Raw genomic sequence first — 22,266 nt, forward strand, 5'->3', positions numbered from 1 at the left:
CCCCCATAATAATGTTAGCCATCATTGGTATTTTAATTTAATTCAATATAACAGATATTTATTAGGAACTATAATCTGTGAAGCACTGTTCAAGAAAATGAATACGTATTCATAATTATAAGCATTAAAAACCATATATTAAACACTAGCCCCTTTAGCAGAGGCTGTTCTTAATATACTCATTACAGAGGCAATTTCTCAAGCAAATTAGTCGTGTAACTTGTTTCTTGATAACAGCACCGGGAGTTAAGACTGCCAAAATCAACAGTGTATTTCAAAGGCTTCCAGGTTCTCTGTAACAAAGGCTGAGTAAGCCATGACTCACAATCAGGAAACTTCTATTTGAGGCCTTATTATCTTTCTTCATATCTGGGGTGTGGGAAAGACTGGTAGCAGTGGGCAGCACGCAGGGGAGGAGTTCCGTTCTGTTTCCAGAGCCACAAAGCAAGTGAGAAGCACATAGTGAAAGTTCTGTTGTAGTTTTTTCTTATTCAAGGGAGCCCCCAGGATGTATATACAGTGGTCTGAAAACATATTCAGGACAATGGAGCTGTGCTAGAATTTATAATCTATTCAAGTCTGTGGTTAAGTCAGTCACACCTCATTACCCAGAAGTAAATTAGATTGTCTTGCATCTAGTCACTTTGGAGTGCTTGCTGCTTCTGTCTGTGTGTTTTATTTATTTATGGGGGTAAGGAGGGAGTGTGTTTTTAGGCTCAACTTTGAACCTGTACATAATGTAAACGAAAGAGAAGAGTTTTCCAGTTGCCCAGAAAGCATTTAAATCGTGGCTGTCATGTATTTGTTGTGTGGCCTAGGGCAACACCTTAGTATTTCTAGACAATAAATTTCCTGTCTTTTAAAAGACTACTGGTTTTATTATTGTAATAAATACATTTTTTACTTAGTGTAAAAAATAAGTTACATTTCAGATGAAAAAGAGAGTCATCACAGCGGGCATACAGTGGTCTCTCAAAAAAAAAAAGAAGAAGAAGAAGAAGAAGAAAGGGACACCTGGGTGGCTCAGACAGTTAAGTGTCTGCTTTCAGCTTAAGTCATGATCCCAGGGTTCTGGAATCGAGTCCTATATCAGGCTCCTTGCTTGGTGGGGAGCCTGGTTCTCCCTCTGCTTGTGCTCTCCCTCTCTGACAAATAAATAAATAAAATCTTTAAAAAAAAAAAGAGAAAAAAACGTATTTAGTTGGTGTTATGTTAACTGTCTATTATATTTAAAATAATCATATAATATAGTATATACCCCAAAGACACTTTTTCAGAGTGAAGAGGTCACTATTAATAATTAGCTTAGGATAGCCAGCCAAATGAAGATTATCCTGAGCAAATCTGGACATAAGCTCACTCTAATTATAATCATGTTGCTTTGTTGACAGGGTAAAGGGAGGAGTCAGAACTCCTTATCTCTTAATGTAACTTTGCAATCATTTACGTATTTTATTGTTGTTGGCATGAAGGGCCCAAGGTTACTCAGACATTTCACAGTTACTTATTTATCATTGGCTCACAAAAACAACATAGTTTGTGGTAAGTGGTATAGAAGAAAAAAGAAAGCGTATGACCCAGTTTTCTTCTTCCCCTATTTTACCCACTTTCCCCCTCAGCTGAAGAAAACCTAGATCTACTACTTGCCCAAGTAGTCACTGAAATACTTAGGACCTCCAAGAATAGCACCTACCCCCCCACCAAACACTGAAATATCTTTAGAATTGGTGGGTTAAGAGTAGAAAGGAGACCTTTCATAAATTTTGCTTTGGAATCCTATAATTTAAATTTGTCATGATCTGGAAAACATCACTTCCTTTCTGTCTCTATTTAATCCAAAATATACTTTGATGATATACTTGATGGCATTTAAGACACTGACTAAATTTGATGGCAAGGGAATGTGGTTATACATCCTGCTTTAAATTCCTATTTGATGGGGAAAAAATAATCTTTCTATTCACCTAAGATTTTTTTTAAACTGAGGATATAAAGGAGAAATGTGACAATTTTTTAAATACTTTTACATTTTATAAAATTTCAATTCTTAAACATAGAAGAGGACAGAGTATGTAAAGTACATGCATGAAAAATCTGGGGGCACCCTACTGGGTATAGCTCAGTGGGTTAAGCCTCTGCCTTTGGCTCAGGTCATGATCCCAAAGGTCCTGGGATTGAGCTCTGCACGGGGCTCTCTGCTCAGCGGGGAGCCTGCTTCCTGCCCCGCTCTGCCTGCCTCTCTGCCTACTTGTGATCTCTGTCAAATAAATAAAATCTTTAAAAAAAGAAAAAGAAAAAGAAAAATCTGACAATGCCTATTTTTTTTTTTAATTTTGAAGACTAATTCTGAACTATCTTAACTTAGTTATTAAACTTGATTTTTCTAATAAACCAAGGGCAGGTAATTTGAGATCTAATGGAAAAAATTGTCTAGGCTCTACCATCCACATACTAGGAAAGAGGTATAGAAGAACTTTACACCAGACCTTTAATGCCAGTAGGCTGAGTGCTGCTTCATGGACGCCTGGTAAAATTCCTGCTCACAAAAATGCACCTGGGAAGATCTTTTATTTTTTTTTTCATTCATTCATTCGTTAGAATTTATTGTGTTCCTACTAAGTACCATGTTCAAGGCCAGATTTGGAGATTCAAGCTTGGTCACTGTTCATTACTATAAAATGAAACCTGGTATTAATGATAAAAGGAAGCTCCAGGCACTGTCGAAAACTATAGCATTCTGGGGAACAGAGAATGTGATTTGTTATGCTGAATAGGGTAAGTATGATGAATCATTTTATAATGGAAATGATGTCCAATGCAGGAGGGACAATCTGTGAGAGCTGGGAAGAGAGAGCTTGGTGTAAGGATCTAATAATAGACTATTGTGTCTAAAATAAAGATACTCAGACAATATGCTGGAGAGGTGAGGGGAGGCCAAAATATGGAGAATTTGGATATTATATTAGGAATTCAAACTTTATCTAGTAGACAGTTGGGAAGCCATTGAGTGATTTTATGCAGAAGGCTAACATGGTCAGACATACATTTTATATAGGTAATTCAAGCTTCAAGAGACCGACTTGAGAATTATACAATGGTCAAGATAAAAATTAATAGCAATTTCTACAAAGATGTTTTCAGTGGAAATGGAGAAATCTAGGAAGGAGTATTAACAGGATTTGATGATTAACTGGACATGGGCAGTGAAGTAAAAGATGCCTAGGTTTTGGCTTAGAAACCTGACTGGATAGTGATGCCCTTAAATGTATGTATAGAGAATATTTAAGGAGAAGAAGTGGCTTTGCAGAGTGGTGATAGTGCATTCATTCCATTTTGGACAAGGTGAATTTGAAATATCCTTGATATATTCAAGCAGAGATGTCAAACACAAAGTTGATTGTGTAAGTTAGGAGCTCAGAGAGCATTTTAAACCAAATTTAGAGATTTGGGGTTCATTAGCATACAAATGGCCTTTGAAGCTCTGAGAGTAGATGAGACACCCTGGAGAAAGTGGGCAGAATGAAAGAAGAGGGGGCTCAAAAAGAGACTCCTTGCATTACAACAACTTGTAAAAGAGGAGGAGGGCGGCTCTTGTATTTCTCTGGCAAGAAAATGAGGCTTCAAAAGGCTCCAGGCAGCATATGACCCACAAGTGATGATAAGATAAAGTGTCTGATATTATGTTCTGGGTCAGATTGTCAGTCCATATCTAAATATAGTTTTAAAGCCAGATTCCAACTCAAGAAAACATCTTTTGAGCTCCTCTGGATGTGAAGAAGACTCACAGCCTGACTATCTCACTAATGTTATTACAGTTTCTTTGCTTTTCCTTCCCTTCTTTGGTAATGCTCTATCCAGGACATGCTTCCCTGGTAACACGCCAGGCATGAGCAGCTTGAAGACGGCCCTCGTTTTATCCTTAGATAATATTCCCACTCATATTATAGAAAAAGGAAGTTTTATGATAGGGGTAGTTGGAAAATAAAGTATCTGCTTACTCTAGCCATGAACTATAATTAGAAAGGCCTAAAATACCATAAGTAGTAATGTAACACTCATTTTTCCCAAGAATCTCATAAAACTTAATTAAGGAATGTAAGGTCCTGATAAAAAATTTCTAAAATGTACGCTTACAATGAAATAGATGCTCTTATTTTCCTCTCAGTGTTTCTAGTCTGCATCACATTCACACATGCTGTTCCTTTAGGGTAGAGGTAAATCTTAGAATCATAGCATATTAGATATACAAGGAACGCCAAGAGAGCCTTTCACTCAGCCCTCTCTGCCCTGGCCCTGTGCCCACTTATAGATGAGGAAGCTGAGCTGCAGGGACAATGGCACCTAGAACTTATATTTACATGTTGTTATGTATTTGAATAATAATGTTGGCATTCAAGAGAATACTAGTGATGACACTAGTGAAGATCCCAGGCTCTTGGAATCAGTTGTCTGGGTCTGACAATCATACAAGCCTTGGGAACATTACTTAGCTCTTAGATCTTTTGTTTCTACATCTGTGAAATCAGTTTTTATAGTATCTACTCACAGGTATTGGTAGACAATTCTCCATAGGTTTCTTGTGATTCTGCCTATCTTTTAAGCGGATATATTGAGTACCTTTGTTCTGGACTACTGTTTCAAAAATGTTTATACAGACGACAGCCTTGAAGGTTATAGTGTCCAGCTCAGGGCAAAGAGCAAGTCTGCTTATGATCCAGCAAAATAAAGATGTCTCCCTCGGCAGGTATACTTCCTTCCCACCAAAAAAGATTTGGGTTCCCTTATTTCAGGATTCTTCTCCTGCACTATGACCCTCTAATGTGTGTAGGCATTGCTTGGACCTCAGAGAACTGAAGCAAATGCTGATATTCTGGCTATTAATATTTATGTGGGCAATAAAGACCTTCATCTGTGACTCAGGAGTCTCGCGTCTTCTGCCAACATCCATGTAATTGTGGCAGGCTAACATATTAACGTCCAAGTAGAGTAAAATCTCAGGCCCTTCATAGTTCTTGACAACAGATTTCTGTAAGAACTGAGTAAAGCAAATAAACATAAAGAGCCTAGTAGTGTATCTGGCACATAAAGACTAAAGACTGAATAAAGTTTGGTTGTTAATATAATTATATAATTATATATGCCAAATGCACACAATTTATTCATGGGCAAAGCCAAGGCTACAATCCAGAACTGTAAAAATTCAGACTAGGGGCACCTGGGTGGCTCAGCTGGTTAAGTGTCTGATTCTTGATCTCAGCTCAGGTCTTGATCTCAGGGTTATGAGTTTAAGCCCCAAGTTGAGCTCCACACTGGGCATGGAGCCTATGTAAAAAACAAAAACAAAAACAAAAAAACTCAGTCTAATGTTCTTTTATCTCTTCATTCTACCAACCCCTTCTTCCCCAACGTTATATTTTATGCATATTTAACTTTTAATTAATGTTGATAATGTCATTTAAGAGGAAGAATTAAGAATTTTATACAACTTATTTGGTGAATATGTTAAAATTAGTATGAAAGAAACAATAGATCTGGTGATCAAAGACATCAGATCATTAGAATATTATGTTAAGAGAAAAGTGGCCAAAACCATGGTAAGCTCTGAGACATATAAAAAAAAAACTAATTTGCCCAGAAATACACTATAAGCAAAATATTATAAAGTTTGAAAATTCCCTAATGAAAATCAACATTTTAATATGTACATTTTTATCTATGAAAATCCACTACTGCGTTTTGTTAAGGCTCAAATTTCTTTCTTTCTTTCTGTCTTTCTTTCTTTCTTTCTTTCTTTCTTTTTTTTTTTGATGATCTTGAGAGGTCTGATTCTTTTTTTTAATTAATTATTTTTATTAACATATAATGTATTATTTGCCCCAGGGGTAGAGGTCTGTGAATTGTGACGCTTACACATTTCACAGCACTCACCATAGCACATACCCTCCCCAATGTCCATAACCCAAGGCTCAAATTCCTAAAATGTATATGTCAAAGACAGAACCTCTAAAAGTAATGGCTCCCTAGTACTAAGTACTGGATTTTGAAATTTTCCCTAAGACATTTTCTGTAAGTCATGGCTTAAGATTAGGTACCCATATTACCACTGGAATAAAAATAATATCAATCAAATACTTGCTTTACAGTTGATCCATACTTAATACTTTGCATGTTTTCTTTTATTGAATCCTTATGACAATAAAATCCTACGGGATAGAAATTATTAGTAACTTAATTTACTGATGAGAAAATTATGCATAGAAAAGTAATTTATTCAAGTTTATGCAGCTAGTAAGATCTAATGGACCGTAGTGAACTAAAGTCTGATGACTAGTGATCCTGTATTATGAAATCCTAATTATACTGGAATAAATCTTTGAATTTACCAAGGAAACAGATATGGTGAGATCCAATGTTAAAATTAAGAAACCTGATTTTTCACAAAACCTAAAGAATTCTATAGGCTAATAATTGCAAATCACAAAGCAGTCCTACCACTTCCATAAGCTATTCACAGTCGGATTTGAACTCTATTCTCTTGGATGGAATGTTAAAAAAAAAAATTTAAGATTTTATTTATTTATTTGACAGAGAGAGAGATCACAAGTAGGCAGAGACAGGCAGAGAGAGAGGGGGAAGCAGGCTCCCCGCTGAGCAGAGAGCCCAATGTGGGACTTGATCCCAGGACCCTGAGATCATGACCTGAGCCAAAGGCAGAGGCTTAACCCTCTGAGCTACCCAGGCACCTCAGAATGTAAAAATTTTTAAGAAATACACTTATCTAATTCAATATTAAAAGGAAAAAATTTTAAAGATCAGTCTTCTTCCAGAGACCCTTAAAGATTGTGCTTTCACTGAAAATACAAATATTACAAAAAGATGATCAACTTTTACAATTTATTTCCCTCATTCTAACTTGCTCTGCTTTGCTACTCACACACTTGACATCATGTTTTCAATCATGAGGTTAAGTTCAATTCATAGTCTGATGTTTGAGATACGATATTTCTAAAAAATTCAAGTTTTTTCCATTATTGTCAACTCATTTCTAGTTATTTCTCTTTTTGATTTGCTTAGTTCATCAGCTCTTTAAAAACACTGGGGCCCTTTTCCCTTATGTCTCCTATGCTATTTCCAGAGTTCTGTTTTCTATCTGTAGGTCTGTCAAACATAGTAGCTCCATTTTTTAAAACAACATTTTACGTGGTCTTTTTCTTTTCTACAGTATATTTTGTACTTTTGAAGATCAGCATGACCTTTTTCATTTGTGATCAACATTTACCATAACAGCTTCCTCTGAAGCCAAAAGGAAATAACTATAAGAAGTAATGTGCTGAATGATCAGGATGTGGGGACTAACCCTATCCTGATGCCCAGTTGGAGTACTTGGCCGTCTACTTTATGTAATTTTAGGGATTTCAAAACTGCACATGTCTCCAGATTTTTGAATACTGATTTGCCATGATCCTTGCTCATCATCAGTTTAAAGAGGCAGAGTCTTATCTTTAGTTGTCTGCTGATAAAAACAAAAAACAAAAAACATAATCACAAAGAATTACTGTTCAAAAAACTACACGTCAACCTGGAGTCTGAGGACTGGGTATTTCACCATGTAGCAAGGAAACAGGAATAAGGAAAGAACATCTCAGAGATGAGATTTCTATGGTGGCAGAACACAGGAGGACATCATGCTGGAGAAGTCTGGAGTTCTGTAGGATTTGGGAAGCTTGGAAGACATTATTTGTTTTCTTTGTGTCCAACAATGCAGCAAGCACTCTGGGGATGATAAAATGGTAAGACATAGGCTCTGCCTTTAAAGCACTTCCCATCTAGTTGTGGAGATCAAGTCCACACAGCCCAGGTAGAACACTGTAAGTAATTACAATGTTGTATGGGCAAGACTATTAAGAGTTCAAAAACACTGAATACATTAGCATTACTAACAGCATTCTCTAAACATGATAATTAATTAAAGAGAAAAGAGAGAATGGTCAAAGAAGAAGATAGCAGTGGGATGGCAGCACACACCACTGATACAGGGGTTGCATGTAAGCAGTTACCAAAAGTTTAGATAAAAATATTTTTCAGCACACATGGCTTTAAGATGGGGGCATCTTAGAATGGGAGACTTGGAGTCTGTGTGAGGTCATGCCTCACCCAAAACTCTGGAATTCAGTATTTACTTATGTAAAAAAAGAAATAACAAATCCAAATGGAATTTGCTTGTTACTCTCCTAATTCATGATGTTTGGCTCCATTGAGTTATAGAAAATATGACCTACAAGCATCTGTTAAGTGCCATTGTTGGCATGGTACTGGGAACTGAATTAATAGAACCCTATAAATCCTGTTCTTGCCTCATAAATCATTATAATATTGTAACCTAAGGAAATATTAATAGTAGAAATACCATTAGCACATTCTTCGCAAAATGACAGAAAAGAACTGGCCTATCCTGAAACACCTTTGTTTTCAATGACTTTTTCTTTGTTCCTCACCCTTTTCTCTAACTTCCTGAAGTTAGAGAAATCTTGGCAAAAAGTTTAGTGAGCCAAATCTAAGAGGTGGTAAAACAATGGCATTTAAGGATGTAGGAAATCTTGAGTTTGGCTTTTTGGAATAATGAAGAGACACTGATTTAAGGAGTAAAGACCAACTCTATTCTTCAAAACATTTCACAGATAACTGCCAGTGGCATTTATGTTACAACAGATCTGAGTTTTCAATGAGAAATAACTCAATTCATTAGAAGCAATGTTTCAAAAGAATAAGAACTAAAAGATTAGAGAACTTAGACCCATTCCCAATACATCAAACAGCTTTGTTTTTCTTTTGGAGAAGTCATTACCAACATTGTCATTAGAAGAATCTACTCTTACTTAATTAAAAACAAAATTAACCTGAAAAAATGGAGTGAGAATTACAAGAACCAAACTCAGCTTTTCTCAATTTTGGCTTTTATTTTGCTGTTTGATTTAGAATTTTGGAAAATGTCTAGATTCAGTGCAGTGAAGAATCATCAGGTATAATGAAGTCTATAAGAACAGACGTGACTTGGAAATAAATTACTGGCTCATGGGGAGTCATCTACAATTTTAACTTTGGAGGTAAATGAGGCATGATGCTACTGCTTATTCTATTTGCTGTCTGGGTTTTTTCCTTAGTGAAAACATGTTGAATAAGACTTTTATTATAAATGCTTTGGTATTATTAACATAATTTTCTGGAACTTGGACTTTCTTTTAAAACAAATATCCTTGTACCAGTTCTTACTTTGAATATGTATTCAGTTAATGTTTAGTTGAGAATTTGAGATCTTATTCATTACTGTTCTTCATGATACTTTGAAGAAAACATTGTTGTATAAATCCATAAAAGGTATCAACATAGTTAATAGCTTGGGTATTTTATGAATACTTATATTTTGTGAAAATGTAAGCCTGCTTTAAATGTATTTTTTCCATTTTTTTCTTAGGTAGATATTTCTGTATTTCAAAGTATAAGACTACAAAAATCAGAGCACTGTATCAAGGGAGAAGGATATCTAAATGTTAAAGTATAGGAAGAGATTCAGTAGATGTTTTCTCTAGACATAAAGAGATGATGTCCTAGACAGTTCCTGGAACATGAGTAGAGCTTTGATGTATTGTTTTTGGTTGATTGATATACCAAGGACACGGTTGCCCTTCACAGTCAGAAGTGAACATAGGATGTGAAAAGTAAAATCTGAAAGAGCACTTGTGCTAGAGTGTTTACTATTCTTTCTCTGTCGGCACCTCTCCCCGCCCAGCCTGTTTATAACTGCCTGTAGTATAGGGAAGCATCAGGAGGAGGAAGTAATGGGACATCTGAACATGGAAAAAAAAGAAAGATGAGATCTGAAAAGGGGGTAGGTTCAGAGTTAGAAGCAAAAGTGCACTTTATCAGTTAACTACTTGGGTAAAGTGGTATAATCCATGGGATCCTCCTAAAAAAAAAGATATCAGAAAAGTAGAACTGGAATCTAGGGCTATGGACCTAAATTGTACACACCAATGGCTTCTCCAATATCAGCTCTGTGTTCCTAGTTTATGGATTGGAAGAGGGTCCTGAGGGCATCCAGTCATTACTCACGGTGGGGTGGCTAGAAGTCTGAGGATGTGAAGCAGTGACTGTCTCCTGATACTGTGTAGCTCTAAACTCTCCTCACTCTGTTTTTTTCGTTTGTTTGTTTTTGTTGTTGTTGTTGTTTGTTGTTTTTTTTTAATGATTATTGAAAGAGTTGAGAGGGGCCACTTCTGTGGTAGGGTTAGCTATTCTGGGATAACTGGGGATTGATAATTATTATTATAAACTATCAATAAGCCCAATAAAGAATTTCTTTGGGCAGAGCTTTTGGAAAACCAGCTTCTAATGCCAGCCTCATAATTAATGGGATATGTGAAATATTGGATAACAGCCTGTGTACATCTCAGCAGACTCTTTTAATAAATCAATCTCTACTGATGCCCTGCTGTTAAGATTAAATGACACCAAATATATGCAACACTTGGAGAAAAATGAGGCACGAGGTTTGTATTTGAGCTGTAGAATTTATTTTATGCTTAGTATGGAAAAACTCTCAACCAAGGTAGCTGTGTGTAAATTCTGAAGCTTATACTATGAGAAAAGTACATCTTAAACGTCTGTGCCTGTATTCATTTGCAGGAGGTGCTGGGAGTGACGAGAAGTATGGGACATGGGAAAACGACCCAGTGAAATGACAGTGAAGACCAAGGATTCTTCTTATGTGAGTCTCTTAAACATTACCTTGGATTGTACTTCTGTTTTCTACATTAAAATAAAATGAATCATTCTTCCTTATGATATAGTTAATTATATAAATGTCTCTTCTCCCTTATTTACTTATAAAATCCTTGAGGAAGTCATGTCTCATATTTTCTACCTATATGAGACACAGTACAGAGCTTTGTACACACAGATATTCAAAAAACATCTGGTGAATGAATACTATCTGTTGATTTTCCAGCTGTTTATATAGAGATGAAGCTCCTCTCACATGTTATTAATGATAGCTGTGGCAGCAAATAATAGGATAAGTTTGATAGGTGGTTCCAATGGGCATGGCTTCCTTTTCCAAATAACTGCATTGAAAGGCAAACATTTTAATAACTGCCTAAAAATTTATCACTTATATCTGGCCATCGGCCCAGTTTCTGTGATTTTTTTTTAATCATTCACAAAGTATACGTTCCTCAAAAACAGAGCCTGAGTTTCATCATCTGCAGGACACAGAATGCCAGTTTTTAAAAGTGTTTTTGAAATAAGAGTTTGCTATGTAATTATAGATGTAAAATTGTATCTCCTAGCTCAAAGAGAACTGTTGAAAGAAAAAGGAGATGCTTTGTTTGTCAAGAATGTCAGGGTCATTATTTTTATGGGATGCTTTTGAGAAACACTAATCTGTGGAAGAAAAGCATCCCAGAAGGCAAATTTGACAGCTGAAATTCTTGTGCCCAAATTGTTCCAAGGATCATAATTAATTGAAACATAATGAAAAGCTGAATACAGCTTTGTTTCGCTTCTTTACAGAGCCAGTGAAGTGATTCTAAGTTAAATTTTCAAGATCTAAGAGATGAAAACATATTCTGTTTTAGACAGAAAAACACAGGGTGATTGAGAGATGGTGAAATGCTGATAGACATCCCAACAACATTCTAGTGTAGTTTCAACTGGTTCTAGACTCTCAGAATAAGCAAAATCCCTTCCCACACTGATAAACACATACTTGTATATAGCATTCCATTTTTGAAGCAGACTTAAATAGCATGTGAGTTTATTATTGTCTGGAAAGTGATGCCAATGAAAAACTGCCAATTTGGCCCTTTTAAAGAAATCAAAACCTAATCTTGTCTCAAAGTCAATAATTTTTGGTAAGTTTAACAACTAATTTTAACAACTAAAACCAACTTGTGGGCAAACTTTATGAAATGGAATCTGTCATTTATACAGCAGAGGAGTTTCAAGAACACAAATGTAGTTTTAGTTAAAATCAGGGAAAAACTGTAAGCTTCGGGACCTAGATTGTTTTACACTACAAGTACAATTGATTTTTGAGGGTTGGGGGGAGGGAATATTTTGAGTTGTAATCTCTTTTTATTATTGGCCCATGCCTCAGACCCCATTGCTGCTAATAAAAAAAGATACAGCATTTTGTCTTGGGACATTTAACTTTGGAGAGAAATTGAAACTCAACTAGCTTATGTAGATCAAGATGGAGGTAGGGAGAAAGTTAGTAGTAGTAAAAATATTGTTGGTAGAAAACAAATAGGGTTAATGAGCCTGAATCTGAGAAATAACCCTGAGCTAATAGGTCTTGCTAAAGTCATGGAACTATTTCTAATGGTGGAGGTAAGGAGGTCCTGACACGTTAAAGGATGAGCCCTGTGCAGGAGAATGTCATGGTCTCATTCACTTCTGTGCAAGAGGATTTCATAACTCAGAGTCTATTTTGCTGAGGAAAATTAACACTAATACACATCTAGCAAAACAAAGGTGTGGCAAATTGTTCGTTCAGTGAATGAGTAAGTGAATGAACACAGACTGTTCCTTCTTCTACAGGAGTTCAGTTCCTTCTACAGGACAGTTTTATATAGTTAATCCAGGTGTACGATATAACTTATTTGTATATTTTGACTTTTCACCATGCTATCTCATATAGTTTGGGAATTCGTCCAGTATGGATGACATTGTAAAAGGAAAATATTTCAAGTTTTAAATAACTTATTTAAAAATAGGATTTTACAAATATTAAGGATATAATTGCCATTCGAATACTAAGTTTTATATACACTGCTAAGCCTTGTGTCTGGATTATCTTTTTTTGTACACACAAAGAACAAACCAAGTCAGTATTAGCATCCCTATTTTATACAGGAAACAGAGGCTCAGAATGGTAAGTCATATGCTCAAATTGCACAACTAGTAAGGAGCAGAGCCAGGAATCACACTCAAGGAGTCTGATTCCAAGGCACACATTCTTAACCTCTAAATTGCCTTATAAACACAATCGATGAATATTTCAAACTTTTTTAAAAACCAAAACATGAATGGAGATCCCCCTGTTAACTAAATACACACATACATTGAAATGTAATTTCCCGGGCATGTGGACATACACACAGCCAAACCTGGACCCCTTTATGAATCCCATGTTTACTCACAAAAACATCGCACTTAAAAACCAGAAAAAAATACAATCTCTTGTAGAGAAGTGGGAAGAAATATGAAAATTGCCATAAGTGGATTTCTAAAGGGCTTACCACAGAAATAAACAAGTATTAAGAGGGAAAAAAGGTTCATACTTTATGGCTCACTTGTGAATAAAATTTACTTGGTTTAAAAAAAAAAAAAAAAGCGGGGTGCCTGGGTGGCTCAGTGGGTTGGGCCACTGCCTTCGGCTCAGGTCATGATCTCAGGGTCCTGGGATCGAGTCCCGCATCGGGCTCTCTGCTCAGCAGGGAGCCTGCTTCCCTTCCTCTCTCTGCCTGCCTCTCTGCCTGCTTGTGATCTCTCTCTGTCAAATAAATAAATAAGATCTTAAAAAAAAAAAAAGCAAGAAAGAGAAAACTTTTGGCACTGAATATTTTAGAGTAGGTGTATGTTCTATAACAAGTAGGCTGGAGTTTACCAAGACTTCAAACATAACATCTATTTTCAAATATTAGCAAAATTGAAATTATAAAAGATTTATTATCCCCCTTGATTTTTTTTTCATCTTTCTCCCTTATCCCCCGTCCCTATCTCCTTCCTCCCCTTAATCCCTCAAATTATTTACTTAGTGCATTTTTATATGCCAGTATAAAAATAGTTTATTTCCTAGTGGGGTTTATTTCCTAGTGGGGGGCACATGATAAAAATAAGCCAAAACAGGAAAATAACACAGTATGCTAGAAAGTGATAAATGCTATGGGGAGGGAAAAAAGCAGGGCAGGATTGGTGCTACAGGAATGACAGAGGCAGGCTACAGTTTAGAATAGGATGATTAAGAGAGTCCTCATTGAGGAGAACATACTCAAGAAAAGAACTGAAGGAAGTGAAGGAGTTAACCATGTGGTTTTTGGAGGGAAGACTGTTCTAGACAGAGCACAACGAGTGCATAGGCCCAAGACAGATATGCCCAAGACAGTGCCTGATATGCTTGAGATAAGCAAGGAAGTTGTGTGGCTGAATGGAGTTAAGTAAGGTTGGCTTTGGTGGGGTCGGGGAGGAGAACCAATAATGAGGTCAGAGAGGTAAAAGGGCCAAAACATATAATGTCAAGTTAGCTTCATATAGTCTTTCATGTTTACACTGAGAAAAATGAATAGCTAGCGTAGGATTAGGAGTGACATGATCTGACATGGGATTTAAATCAGCAGCTTTGGCTGTTGCATTGAGAACAGACTGTAGTGGGCAAGAGCAGAAGTAAGGAAATCAGTTAGGTGCTTTGCAATAATCCGAGTGAAGAAGAGTGATAGATCATAAGTAGAACTGAGCAGGATTTAAATTCTGATTGCATTTTTACTATACGCATCTAATGATACAAGTATCTCCCTCTAAGCACTGCTTCAGTGCTATCCCACAAATTGATGCACTGGATCTTATTTTCATTCAGTACAAAATATTTTCTAACCTCTCTTCTGATTTCCTCTTTTGACCCATAGGTTATTTAGAAGTAACTAGTTTTATTCTCAAATATTTGAGAACTTCGTATACATCTTTCTGTTGCTGATTTTTAGATTAACTATTAAAGTCTGAAGCACACTTTATATTATTTTAATTCACTTAAGTAAATTAATGTATTAAGGATTGTTGTATGACCTAGAAAATGGTCTATATTAATGAACGTTCCATTTAAACTTGGAAAAAATGCGCATTCTACAGTTGAGTGGAGTGTTCTATAAATATTAATTAGCTCAACTTTTCAATAATGTTCTAGTGTTTTATATACTTACTAATTTTCTATTTGTCTTATCAATGACTGAGGGGAGTACTGATATCTCCAACCATAACTGTGAATTTCTCTTTTCTTACCATCATTTTTTTTTGTTCTATGTATTTTGAAATTCTGTTGTTAGATGCATACACATGTAGGATTATAAAGTTTTCTTGGAGAACTGACCTCTTTAACATTATATAATGTCCCTCTTTGTCCCTGGTAATATTCCTTAAAGTCTACTTTGTCCATTATAACATAGCTACTCTAGCTTTTTTGTTGTTGTTATTAGGTGTTTTCATGGTATGTCTTTTTCTATTTCTACTTTTAACTTAACTATGTCCTACATTTAAAATGGTTTTCTTGTAGAAGCATATAGTTTCATCTTGTTTTCTTATCTAGTTTGACAATCTGAGACTTTAGTGTGTTTATTCTATTTATATTTAATTATATTAGTCTGTGGTTAGGTCAAACTCTATCATCTTGCTAACTATTCTCTAACGTTCTATCTGTCCTTTGTTTCTTTTGTCCTCTTTTTTCCCCTACTTTTGAATCATGGAGTGTTTTTTTTTTTTTAATTTTAGTTTACCTCTACTATAGGAGTATATGTCTTTTTATACAATTTTTAATGGTTGCTGTAGGTTTTTAAGTATGCAATTTAATTAGTCAGGATCTGCCTTAAAATAATGTATCACTTTGTATATATTATAAGGACCTTAAAATAGTATATACACAATTCCTCTCTTCCATCTGCTGTTGTTGTCATACATTTTATATTTACATTTGTGATAAATGTATAATACATTACTATTTTTGCCTTAGACAGTTATCTTTTGAAGCAATTAAAGTAAGAGAAATTAATTTGATGTTACCTTGCTTGATTCCAGTTCTAATTTTCTTCATTTCTTGATGTATATCCAAGTTTATGGTTGGTCTCATATTCCTTTTGTCTGAAGAACTTTCTAAATTCTGAAGATACTTTAAATGTAGAACCAGTGAAATTTCCAGATGTATTTGATGTAGCCTTTGTGAGAAAGCAAAGTCAAAGATTACCCCCTATAATTTATAATAGAACTGCTGATAAATCACAATGAACAGCAAATAATTAAATAGAAAAGAATACATTTAGGAAGGAAGAGATACTAGTGTAAGAAAAAAAATCAACCCTAAAAGAAAAATATGACTTGCTACATCAAATGTATTTTGAGTTTTGGGGGGTTTTTTTGTTTGTTTTGTTTGCTTTTAAAGATTTTATTTATTTACTTGAGAGAGAGAGAGAGAGAGAGAGTGTACAAGCTGGGGGAGGGGCAGAGGGACAAGCAGACTTCCCACTGAGCAGGGAGCCTCTCACAGGCCCATCCCAGGACCCTGAGATCATGACCCGAGTTGAAGACAGCTGCTTAACCAACTGATCTACCCAGGCACCCCCCTCAAATGTATTTTGTAATTACTTATCTGCCATGGATTTTTCTCCCCATCAAAGTCCTGATTTTGAAGATCCATACAAGTCCCCAGGTTGGCAGAGGGGGCAAAGATCGTATGTCTACATGTGCCTACCTCTTCCCATTAACCTGGATGCAAAACTCAGTCCCTTCACTGGTTTCAACAAGAAGTCTTTCCCTTGCTTTCACTCTCATGTTCATCAGGTTTCCTCTTTTTATTTTTTTTACTCCTTCATTTTTGTTCCCTTCTTATGAAATCGCTCCCTGAATTCTGAATTCTTATTTTATGTGGAGTTTAACAATCTTCTACAGTCAGCATCATATTAACAAAATCCCTTAAGGAGGTTATCGGAATAAAGAAGGTCTCAGGATCTCCCTTTCCTAGCAACTTAGGTTTATGAATTTACCCCACTCTTGCAGGTAAAGTTCCTCCTGGATTTGCATACAAGACATTTACTGGAATTGCTTTTAGTATCTGTGAAGGAGCAAGGGAGATGAGACCAGGCAGAGGGAGAAGTTAAAATGAGATAGAGTTGAAATAGTAGCTACAGTCAATGCCACAGTGATCTCTCAATGATCACTGAGATGATCCTACAAAGATGTCCCACATTGGGGAACACAGCCCACAATAATCAATGATTGGATATAGCTGCAGCCAGGAACAGGTGCATAGACTTGGGCAAGGCAGCTTGAGGTCAATTCCCAGAGTTGCATGCAAATGTAAGTCATTAGCAAACACTACCAGCATCTGAGATCATGAAGACTTGACTTTGCAGGGGAATCTGAGAAGTGTCCAAATGCATTCACTATAATTCATTCCTGTACAGCTCAGTTCCACTTGCTTCATATAGTATATTGCCTCCACAAGGGAATGACTCCAGGACTGTAACTGGCAGCCTTTCTTAGGAAAGCTTTATGAGGAGTTTAGTAGGACAAGTTACAGTGTCCCCTGCAGCTCTTCCCCAGGATGCATCTGATATGTAGAGTCTCCCTCACCTATTAACCCAACTACTAAATTCTGCTCACCTTCGACTATCATATCAGCTGGTCTTCCTCACTTAGTTGGCAGAATGATCCAGGCTCCCCTCAGAGAGGAGGAGGTCTGGGCCCCTAGTTGCTGTGACTTTCTCAGGATGTGGCTTTTGCTCATGTCTATTTACCATAAAAATTGGTGTAGAGAATGCCAAGAGCCCCCTTCCACCTTCCACTTTCCCCAGCCAATCACCTGGGTAACAAAATATATTTTTGTCTACTCCTATTATTAACAGCAGCCCTACCTTCTCCTGATGATCAGGGACAATTACTCCTGCCAGGATGTGGATTTTTTTTTTTTTTTTTTTTTTTTTTGGCCTACTGGATTCCTGGCACAAAGAACTTAAAGTAACCATGGGGCAGTCCTAGCTAAAGCTTAGTGGAGCTCCTGTAGAAGCATCCCTTCTCTGAGAATCATAACCATTAGAACCACAGAACCTAGAGTTGTGGGGATAGGAAGTATAGATTTCCCAAGTGGGTCACTGGGAGTGATAAGCAGAGTCTCTCATTCTTGCAACCCTTACTTGCCAGATGAATGTAGTTTTCCCTCTAGGGAACACAACATTATACAATGGTTGATGATTTAAGGAGTGTTCTTCATCCTGGAGAATGAAGATGTGTACCATATCCTCGTAGAGTATAACTTCCAAGTTGCCACCTTAGGTGTACCTTCAAAAAGCCATTCCATCAGACTAGCAGAATCCAGTGATAGGATATATGATAGGACCAGTGAACCTCATTGTCAGGTGCCTATTGTCACATCTCATTTGCTGAAAGTGCTTTGTTTCTTCCAGTGCAGTTTATGTAGGATCACATGTTGGCAGATTAAATATTCTGTTTGCCCTTGAATAATGGTGCTGCCAATAAGCCTAGTGGGCAGGAAAGGCAATCACATAGAGAACTCTACTGGAAATAAATTTCTGCGTTCCAAGATGGAATGGACACGATGTAATCAACTTTGGCTGGTTGGTCCCCTCACGGGTGGTGCCTTATTAGAAGATCAGCACTAGTGTTACTGCTATCAGTTTAGATAATTGGCAGCAGTACTAGGTCTACCTGGTGACTGATAACCATGTTTTTGGGCCCATATAGACTACATCCTTGCCTCCATAGCTTCTCCTGTACAAGCCCTTTGTACAACATTGGGGTGTATTTTGACCCACACTGGCTATTGTCAACTAAGTTACTCTATAAGTTTGGGGCCCCTTCACTAGTAGACTCTCTCTGGTCCACTGATTATGTGAACCAAAGTTTTTCACATGTCACACCCACGTTAACATGCCAGCTCATAAGTTTCTTCTCCAGGCTTCTCTGTCTCATTTTTCTAACTTTTCTCCTTTCAAGCCCCTGGTCAACAAATCCAAACATATGTCTCTGCTAGTGAATCTATATATAATCTTATAGCAACATATTGGTCTTTCAACCCAAAATAGATGACAATGCACACAACCCAAACTCTGCCAATGGGGAAGACTGCCTCTGCTGCGCTCTTTCCAGGCCACACCTGAGTGAGGCTGTTGTGCCTGAATCCAAAGGCTCTATCAGTTGTCTACTCTTGTGTATCATCTTTCCCCAAAGCTAGGTGGTTTAAAATGCCATATTGTTTCTTTTCTTTTTTTTTTTTTTAAGATTTTATTTATTTATTTGACAGACGGAGATCACAAGTAGGCAGAGAAGCAGGCAGAGAGAGAGGAAGAAGCAGGCTTCTCGCTGAGCAGAGAGCCCAATGCAGGGCTCGATCCCAGGACCCTGAGATCATGACCTGAGCCAAAGGCAGAGGCTTTAACCCACTGAGCCACCCAGGTGCCCCGCCATATTGTTTCTTAAAGAGAGATGACAAACATGGCCAAGGATGAAGACGAATAGAAGTGAATGAAAGTGAAATTCATAAAACGAGGATATGAAGAATAGGGACTGTGATATCACTATCAACAAACAATGAAAGGATGTGAGACAGAGACTGTGAGATAGACAATGATGTTATAAATAAATATAGGAGATAAACTAGAAAAAATATTTATGCTTCATACTAAACAAAGCCATAATTCCTTACCTTTGTCTTCAGGCCTCTGCCAACTTCGGATTCCATTTGTCAGGTAAGCATTCTTTGAACTTCTCTACTCTGAAGGCCCTACCAGAAACCACTGTGAGAAAATGGTCTCCCATTTACTGCCTTCATGTTAGTACTTCAACCTGGAATTTTGCTCCCACTCCATCACACCCCAACCCTTCATGAAATACTTAATTACTTTTTATGATCCAACTCAAATCCTTTTTGGACATTAGTGGAGACTTAAACAAACAAACAAATGGAGCCTCAGTGAAGAAACTCCTGTCAAGAATAGATTTTCCCCTCCCCCAGCACACTGAATTCCTTAATAGCAGGGCCTATTTTATCTGTCACCATACTGCTACACAAAACACAGAGTAGGCGCCAACACTTTGGTGAATGAATGCCTTAGCACCTTATACTCAGGCCATGCAGCCTTGTATTATATTTTATAGTCATTTATCATTTCTATACATTAAAATCTCCCTGAAGGCAGAGACACATCATAATTTTGATTTTTACAGAATCTAGTAAAGTGTTTTAACATCAAACTAGGACTCAAATATTTAAATTAATTTGTTAGGGATTAGTACTAATCCAAGACACATGAGAAGAGGAGCTGACCTGTGAGGTAGTAATTACAAAAACATCCCCACAGCCTCAGTGAATCTCATGAGGATCTCTGAAGGTGGAATCTTTAGATATGTCCTGAATCAAGGCCAGGGGGTCAAGCCCTTGCATCCTGCATTGCCCAGACGTTGGATTTGTGCTGTGTCACAGGAAGAAGGCAACCTTGGGTGAGGTAGCTTCCTTGAGCCAAGGACAATGCCTAAAGGAGGACACAGCTGTGAGCCATCAGCATCCAGATTCCAGCCAACAAGGGCATCTAGGTAGTGCCTGGCAGCACCGTATAGGGCATCCCTGAGAGGGAAAAGGCAGTCTCTTACTCACCTTCCATAAAAACCTTCATAAGGTACGGGAAAGCAAACAAGACTGAATTTACTTGTAGCATCCAAGACTCCAACTCCTCCTTTGAGTCCAAACAACTTCTTTTCCTCTTTGAGGACTTGAACTGGCACTGGGGACATTTATTTCTGGCTCTGCCCTGTCACATGGAGGTGAGCGTGAGAAACTTTCCCAGTATCTTAGTGATACTGGGAAAAGTTTCCTAGGATACTGGGAAAGTTTCTCACACTCACCTCCACAATGCTACTCACCCATGACAGTACTGCCACCAGCCCAGCCTAATCAAGCTGGGTCTCCCTGCATCAGCAGACATCTCTGTGACATGTGGCTTTCTGGGGGTTATACAGTTGTCCCCAGCTAGAAGATGGTAGCATTATCAAATATGGGCCTAAAAATATAAAATTCTCACCAGTGTCTTCTATCATCTTTTCCACTTAAGTTCAAGGCTTACTTCTAGGTTAATGACTCCTACACAAAGGGAGAAGCATCAGCTTCTGTTCTTTTCAGCCCCTGCATGCATGATCCCTGCCTCCTACAAAGAAGGGGCCAGAATTATCTATTGGGCAATTTTGCTTGCAGGGATGACTCATCTCCTTGGTTCCTCCTTGTTTTCTGATCTTAATTTCTATGTGGCTAAGAAAAGTTTACCATGGTAACTGTTGTTTGCTAAAAAAACTACCCACCTTTTCTATAACCAATTTTTTTTTTTTTTTTCCAAAAACGGAGAGGAAGATACCTTCCTTTCTGGCAGACTTATGCATTAAACAAGTACCATATAAATGGGTAGCTTCTACATTAAAAGTGGATTGTACTTGGATGGTCCCAGCTATTCTCTCTGAGCTCAGATGTCATACACTAAAACTAAATTAATGGACACAGTCTCTTACCAGGCTTCCCATTTTTTCCCCTGAATTTCCCAGGGCTGAAGGTTGGAAACCATTCTGTGGCACCTTACTTTCAGGGCCGCCGATTTACTAGGAAGGCTGGTAAACCAGCACCATCAACTGCACCTCCCCAAGTCTCAACTAAGGCCTCCAGCTCAACTCAGCCATTTGGTTGGGTTCTGTAACAACAGTATCTGTTACCTCTTTTTCTTCTCTTCTTGAATAAAGCTTTGCTAACAAGGAGAATTTAGATCTCCCATGAATTCTAAAGCTTCTCTAATAATGCCTTGCTGTATGTTGCTCTTGTAATAACACGTTTTAACTGAATGTGATTTTCCAAACTGTTCAATAACACCTTGTCATATGGCTCATTGCAAAAGACTCTATTATTAACACATTTCCAGAGCACTCTTCTCCTTCCTGTTGGTGCATGGTGGGGAAGTGGATATACGAGTCCCAGCAACTCTCCCCATTATCAAGTGTACTATTTGATGCTGTCAAGTATTTCGTCACAGATGTGAAGCTCTGGCAGGACTGAGATCACGTGTACCTCCTAATGCCAAGTCCATAAAATTCCTTTTAATCTTCACATCTCCACCTCTGAAACCTGCCACCACTGCAACCCAGCATGCTGTCTTCAAACTCAAAATCCTTCTGTCTGTTCCCCAAAATCAGACTGCCTGAGAATGTATCTAGTGTATGGTTAACAGGTTAGCCACCTTTAGTAGGGAATTCCAATGCATGCTTAATGCCTGCTTCAAAAGTAGATGTCCTACATCTGAGGGACTCAATAGAGCTTGGTAAAATGCAAAAGCACAATGGCCACATATACACTTCCCATTAGAAAAAAAAAAAGTTCTATTTTAGAGTTTATTGAGGTAAACCTCTGAAAAAATACCTCTCATCTGTAACTCGGCATGATTTTGGCTTATATAATGA

At 37.4% G+C, this 22,266-nt stretch overlaps 1 long non-coding RNA gene across 1 annotated transcript; it reads right to left on the bottom strand.

The window, feature by feature from the left end:
• Positions 1-1,125: 1,125 nt before the first annotated feature.
• Positions 1,126-19,600, bottom strand: LOC116866845. Its single transcript, XR_004382491.1, has 3 exons — positions 19,481-19,600; positions 15,826-15,977; positions 1,126-1,145 (listed from the first exon to the last, which is right to left on the bottom strand). It is a non-coding gene; the product is annotated as an uncharacterized LOC116866845 (long non-coding RNA).
• Between the last annotated feature and the right edge of the window lie 2,666 nt (positions 19,601-22,266).

The sequence above is a fragment of the Lontra canadensis genome, unplaced genomic scaffold, assembly GCF_010015895.1.
Source record: "Lontra canadensis isolate GAN:19392208 unplaced genomic scaffold, GSC_riverotter_1.0 scaffold11, whole genome shotgun sequence".
Taxonomy (NCBI): Eukaryota; Metazoa; Chordata; class Mammalia; order Carnivora; family Mustelidae; genus Lontra; species Lontra canadensis.